Genomic DNA, 6,594 nt, shown 5'->3' with positions numbered 1-6,594 from the left:
CCAGGTGTAAAGGACCTTGGTGCAAATTCACCAATGCACAAGGCCAAGGCACAAGGTTCAGCATGTTATGCACTGAAAACAAGATTGTGGTGGTGACATCGAAATGTTTGCATATATTTTTTTGTTACTGTTCCAAAAGCAAGCTTTGTTTGTGAAGCTGCTCCAAATTTGGAATTTTGAGCTCCAAAACAGAGTTTTCTTTCCCGTAACCTGCACCAAATTTGGATTTTCCTGCTCCAAAAGAGAGATTTTCCTGCTCCAAAAATTGCTCCAAATCCTATTTTGGCTGTTGCATCCCTGTTGAATATTTCAGAATAATGGATAATTGGCTGACTGCGTTGCTGGCTGTGCAAGGGCTACAACAAAGTCGTGCGAGGGCTGGGATGGCACTATTACATTTGTTGCAGCTGTGCGGCTAAACGATCTACAGCGATGACAGTGAGAGTTGATTGTCATGCACACTTGTAATGTCAGGATATTCCATCACACACGTAAGGCTTCAGCCTTGTCATTGTGCCAGTGCCTTTTTAAGATGTGCGCTAGTACTGCAATACGTTTATTATCTTAGTGGCAAGACTTGCATGCATACTTGTAGACTCTGGAGTAGTTAGCGCATGAACATTGTTGATTTGCCATTTAACACTGATCTAAGATGTCTTGTAGCTAGCTGGACTTGCAGCTAGATGTTCAAGTGATGAGTTATTTATAGCCACGTGACATGGGAAGATTCAGTACCATTTGTATAGTGTAACACTTGCATTTAATGTCACTGTACAAAACCGAGCTAGTTTTTTTTCTGGTGTATAGCAGAGTAAACAGTGCAGACAGGACAAAGAAATATAGAATGCAATGCATGTGTGAACTTAGTGCTATCAGTTGGCTCCTGCATGAAGGGACTTATATCATTTGATGAGAACATTATTGCCCAAATGAATTTGGGGAGCTCGCATCCTTTGATAGTGACATGGAGTGCTTGAGAGCTGTATTTTCAGACTGTAAATGCACGGATATACAGTAGTTATTGTTTTCTGCCTATGTGGAAGGCAAAGCAGTTGTTCTAATTTCTGTACATTGATAGCAGGCATTTCTCATTCGGAGTGCATTACAGTTGTAGGACTTTCTAAACTGTTAGGAAACAACAAAAACTTGTTTGATTTGTCCGGGAATATTTATAATGTTCTGATATGTGTATACTGATGCAATAGTGGGTTGCTGTGGATGCCCGCTAGGGTGGGTACTACCCCTGCCAGTTGTTGAAGCTAGTCGTCGTTGGTTTCTGTAAATTTTGCCAAACTGCTTTGTGGTTTTAATTAGCCCTTGCTAGAATTGCCCCAAATGACTTTTTTTTTTTCATGTTTGTTGGTAAAAATACTGTGAGCATTCATTAACAGTGGCATATGTTTGTACATTTATGATGCTGTTTTATGCGGCGGACAATGTAATTTAGTCTTTGTTTTATAAACATATGACTTGTGAATGCAAGTATTGGTCCTGGTGTGACATTCCAAATGACATCTTTTGCAGCTTTTTTTTTCTTTCAGATCGTAAACAGATTGGCCTTGTGCAGGCGGAAGAATTGCCGACGATTGTGATACTCCCTAGTGTGATACTCAAGTGCATCTGCACGCATTTCTTTTTTTTTTTCTTGGGTACTTTGGCAGAGGCGACAATAAGCTTCGGACTCGACGGTGAAAACACCGCAGTCTTCTCAGCGATGGTGCATAACTGCAGTTTAAGCAGTGCAAATTGCAGGGCCCCCTAATGGCAGTGGTGATGAACTTCTGCTTCGGCAGCACATATTGCAAATACTAGGCGCCGTTTTGTAGTCTCACGCGGCACTCTTCCTTCTCACCCTTTCACCACCCTCTCCACGTCTGCTTTCATCTTTCGCTGTGTTTTCTTTGCTACCACGACGGACAAGGCACGCTGACGCTCAACGCAGGACAGGCACCTAAGAGCTGTGCTCTAAAATGGAAAATTGTGGCATACAGGTTGTGCCATATATGTCTATTGACAAGGCATTCCAACAGAAGTTACTGAACGAAAGAAAACTAGGAAACAATGGAAGTTACAAAATCATTCTGACCGCGCTGTGTTGTCTGTACCGAATACGTTTCGGAGCGTTTTAATTCTTTAGATAGCTTTATTTGTATCCCTTTTCTATGCCTTCCAGGTGACAGTTAGGTACTTCTGGCCATCCAGCCTTGTCACGAAGCTGGCGCTCATATCGGCCCTTGTTGTGCACTCGTGTCTTCTTTCTTGTCAATACGTTATATCAGTTCCGTGTCGCTACATGTCATTGTTTGCACAAGTTTCAAAATGTTGTCATGCTGTGACGGTTCTGGCGACCTGGACATACTTTATATCCCGTGTAAAAAAAGTTCGCAGCCTTTACGTGAAACGGAAAGAAATTTCCATACCTGCCAAGTCTCCCGGATTTTCCGGGAGACTCCCGGATTTCGACAATTTCTCACGTTTGTACGGTTGGCAGGAAAATCTCCTGGAAATCGGAATTCCTGTGCGTGATATGGCCACATTGACAGAAATCCAACCCAATCCGATCCAGGCTTTTTGCGAGGCTGACACGGATTCGTGAAATTCCCCAGTCGGATGTTCCGAACACTTTTCCGCATCGCGGCGGGTGATACGAACTTGGTGCCGAAACCGTCGAGTGACGGCCGAGAGCAGCGTGCTGGAAGCTTCGGATGTACGCACGCGGCCAGCGTACACACTGTCAGAACTGTGGTTATCGTTTGCCACAACCGCTGTCGGCAAAACCGCGGTTGATCTTTACACGATCATGTACGGCGACGACGAAACTGACGGAACTCCGAAAGTACACGCGAGTCCAACGCTCACCCAGTCAAAGCGACGCTGCTTTCCGCAAACGCTGTGGACAAACCGTGGCAGATGCGATCATAAATAGCAACAAACGACGTAGTTTTGAAGGCACGTGCGCGACCAGCGCACGTGGATTGAAAACTGAACTACCGTTTGCTGCACCGCCGCGCACAAAACCGCGCTCGCTATCGACATGATCATCGATAGTTACTACGAGCTCTGAAGGTACGCGGCTAACGCAGCGCTAGATTAAAGGCAATAAAGTCGTAAAAGGCACGAAGCGTTTCGGCGTTCGCGTCGATCTTCGCTTATGACTATGGCGGAGTGGACTTTGGTACTTAATAATAATAATAATAATAATAATAATAATAATAATAATAATAATAATAATAATAATAATAATAATAATAATAATAATAATCAATCAATCAATCAATCAATCCATTTATTTAACGTGCCCAGGAACAACCGTGAGGTCTTTGTGCAGGCGCACGCAAAAAAAAATCATTAAAAAAAAAACAATACAATACAGACAGTCTTCAGAAATAAAAAGAGCAAAAACACGTAGACAAAGAGAAATGAACACAAAAGGGGAGGAGTAAAATAAGACAATATGAGAAATATTGAAGGGGAATAAAAAATTAGATTGCACATATACAACTATGCGGAAAGACGGAGAAGGTAAGACTTTGTACATTGTGCCATACTATGTCAAAACAGTGCAAAGCTCGGATAAAAACAATGAATGTGGACTATGAAAAACGTCAAGATCAAGAAAGTTAATATTATAAAGACTTTGTATTCTGTGAACGGTAGAGTGTTGGAAGAAGCAGGCGGGTACATGAAACGGTCTGTTCTCTCTGGTTAACTTACGCGGAATTCGAAAATTAACACAATTGAGAAGTACAGGGCAGGATATGATAGCGTGGACTAGCTTGTTGAGAAATAAGAGATCAGAACGATTTCGTCGGCAGTGAAGTGATGGCAGTGATAATGATTCAGCAGTATTTGAACGAGATCCAGAGTCATTTTTAGCAAAACGATGGTTATATATGCTGAGGAATTTTTTCTGGACTCGTTCAATGGTGTTACCGCTGGATTGAGCAACGCCATTCCATATCACGGACGCATACTCAAGTTGCGGAAGACATATTGCCGTGTACAATTTTTGTAGGGCCATGGGAGACCTGAATTCTCGAGATATTCTACAAACACATCCGAGAGAACGAAGGCCCCGCATAGCAGCACGCTTAACGTGAGAAGAAAAGTTGAACGCACTGTCAACAACACCACCAAGATCACTGATTTCATAAACCTTGCATAATGGCACAGAATTGACAAAGTATTGAAATGACACGCTAGATGTTTTGCGAGTGATAGGCATGAATTTTGTCTTTGAGGTATTTAGAGAAAGGTTATTGCCGTTGCACCATTCGGAAAAAGAACACAAATCTGACTGCAGCAAGCGACAGTCGTTAACTGAATGAATTTCCTTAAATATCTTGATGTCATCGGCATACAAGAGGAAAGAAGAATTACGAATGGCAAAAGAAACATCATTAACGTAAATTAAAAATAGGAGTGGGCCTAATACCGACCCTTGAGGGACCCCACTAGTCACTTTATACAAAGAAGAGGTTTGGCCATTTACGGCAACATAACAAGACCTATTGAGCAGATAGCTGTGCAAGAGATTCACAATCGACAAGTCAACGTCAAAGTTCGCAAGTTTAACCATAATCAGTGTGTGGCTGACTACGTCAAAAGCCTTGCTCAGGTCACAGTAGATTACGTCAACCTGTCCTCTCTGAGAAATAGGTGTGGAGATCTGCGTCATGAAACTAGCAAGATTTGTGGTAGTTGAGCGGCCAGCAAGAAAACTATGTTGATTTGGAATATTTATTTATAATAATAATAATAATAATAATAATAATAATAATAATAATAATAATAATAATAATAATAATAATAATAATTATAATAATAATAAATAATAATAAAGTTGCTTACGTTCCTTCGCGCTGCCTCCGACCTGAAAACCGTTTTCGGTGTCATGGTTCGAAACAGCGCGTAAAGTACGAGGACACAGAAAGAAACAGACAGGACCAGGCGCTGACTACCAACAATGCTTTCTATTTGTGTGAACACGAATAGCTTTTCACATGAGAGACATGAGAGGAGGGGGAGTGATATTGAAAAACGCACGCGCCCTACCCTATACAACGCATGAAATTAACGGTGCAGATAGCTAATCTCTTTGTCTGTTAACGCTATCGAAGGTGAACTGACACATGCTGACCCGACGTTATGCATTTCGAAGGCTTCATACGTAGATTGCTCGGGCTCGGGAATCCCGATAACTGCGAACGATGCGCGCGTCTGCTGGAAATCGGGGCTACACCCGCACCTAGCGCAAAGAATTGCCAAGTTGCTGCCGGTCTTCGCTCCAAGATTGCTGGCGTGTTCACGTAGGCGGTCATTCACACACCGGCCTGTTTGACCGATGTACAATCTTCCACAGGACGTCGGGATCTCGTACACCACTCCTGTTTTGCAGGGAACAAACCGAGTTGCTTGTTTCTTCTGGCACGCGGGTTTCAGCTTGCTGCATTCACTCGCTTGCAGAGAGAGCTTTAAACCACAATTACTCCCGCTCGCTCAGCCGCTTTTTTCACCCGGTGGGATACGCCATGCAGGTAGAGGATGACGGAAACTTTGGCCTTGTCAACTTGCGGTTGGGCTTCTTTTCTTTGCGACCTAGATTCGCGTAGCACCACTTCTGCCAGTCCTGCCAGGAACGGTTCTGGAAAGCGCCTATAAAACAGCTCTCTCTCTGCAAGCGAGTGAATGCGGCAAGCTCTGAGAGAATGCGGCAGAACGAGCTCAAGAAACTGAGGTCGCCAGCATTTAACGACTACCACCTGGAGGAGTGGCCGCCACCACGACGTGACTGGTCCTGGCGGCTACAACGGAAAAACACGACACAGCGAGCGACACAGCGAAACATCTACGACAACGGCACCAGCACCAAGCAACAACGTCAGCGCCAGGAGGTCTACCGTGACTACTCTGTGCCCGTTCGCTCGGTGGGTGTGGCGCTGCACCGGGCTCTCGCGGTCCTGCTCTCGCGAGTGAACGTGGTCGTCAACCTGAGTGAGTCCGGTGAGCCTGCACAAGTCAGCGGCACAACCGCTGCACAAGTCAGCGGTTATGACATCCGACAGCCCATGAGGTCCTACAAGCATTTGTGGACGGACAGTGCTGGCAGGTGGTCCTGTGTGCCACGCGCAGTCCGCCGTGGCCAAGGATAGCCAGGACACTTGCGCGGGCTACCGTTGTGAAGTTCCCGTACTTTTCGCTCACTTCATTCCGAAGGGAGGGGGCAGTATGGGGGCGCTCGGCGGCTGTGAGCGCGTAGAAGACGACGACTATCGCGTGTGCGCTCGTGTCACGCGGCAGCTGCCGGCAGCTGGCAGTTGCGGCCGAGGCTCGATGCAGTAAAGATATATCTCTTTGGGTCTTGGTCTCACCTCTTAAGGGTTCAGGGCTAACCGCAGCCGCAAAACCCTACAACATATACATATTCGGGACATGACGGCGATGGCAAAAGTTTGCCTAGAGTGTCCATATAATTGCTATCGCAATAATACATTTTATTAGTCGTTGCAAGGACAGCAACATCTTCCTCGTCCCTGCTCTGGACCAAGGGCACTCGCGCTGCTTCACTGTCGTTGCCACTGGCGCATACGTGCG

The sequence above is a fragment of the Rhipicephalus sanguineus genome, chromosome 10, assembly GCF_013339695.2.
Source record: "Rhipicephalus sanguineus isolate Rsan-2018 chromosome 10, BIME_Rsan_1.4, whole genome shotgun sequence".
Lineage (NCBI taxonomy): Eukaryota > Metazoa > Arthropoda > Arachnida > Ixodida > Ixodidae > Rhipicephalus > Rhipicephalus sanguineus.
The sequence above is the reverse complement of the archived record's forward strand: the minus strand, read 5'-3'. Positions refer to the sequence as shown.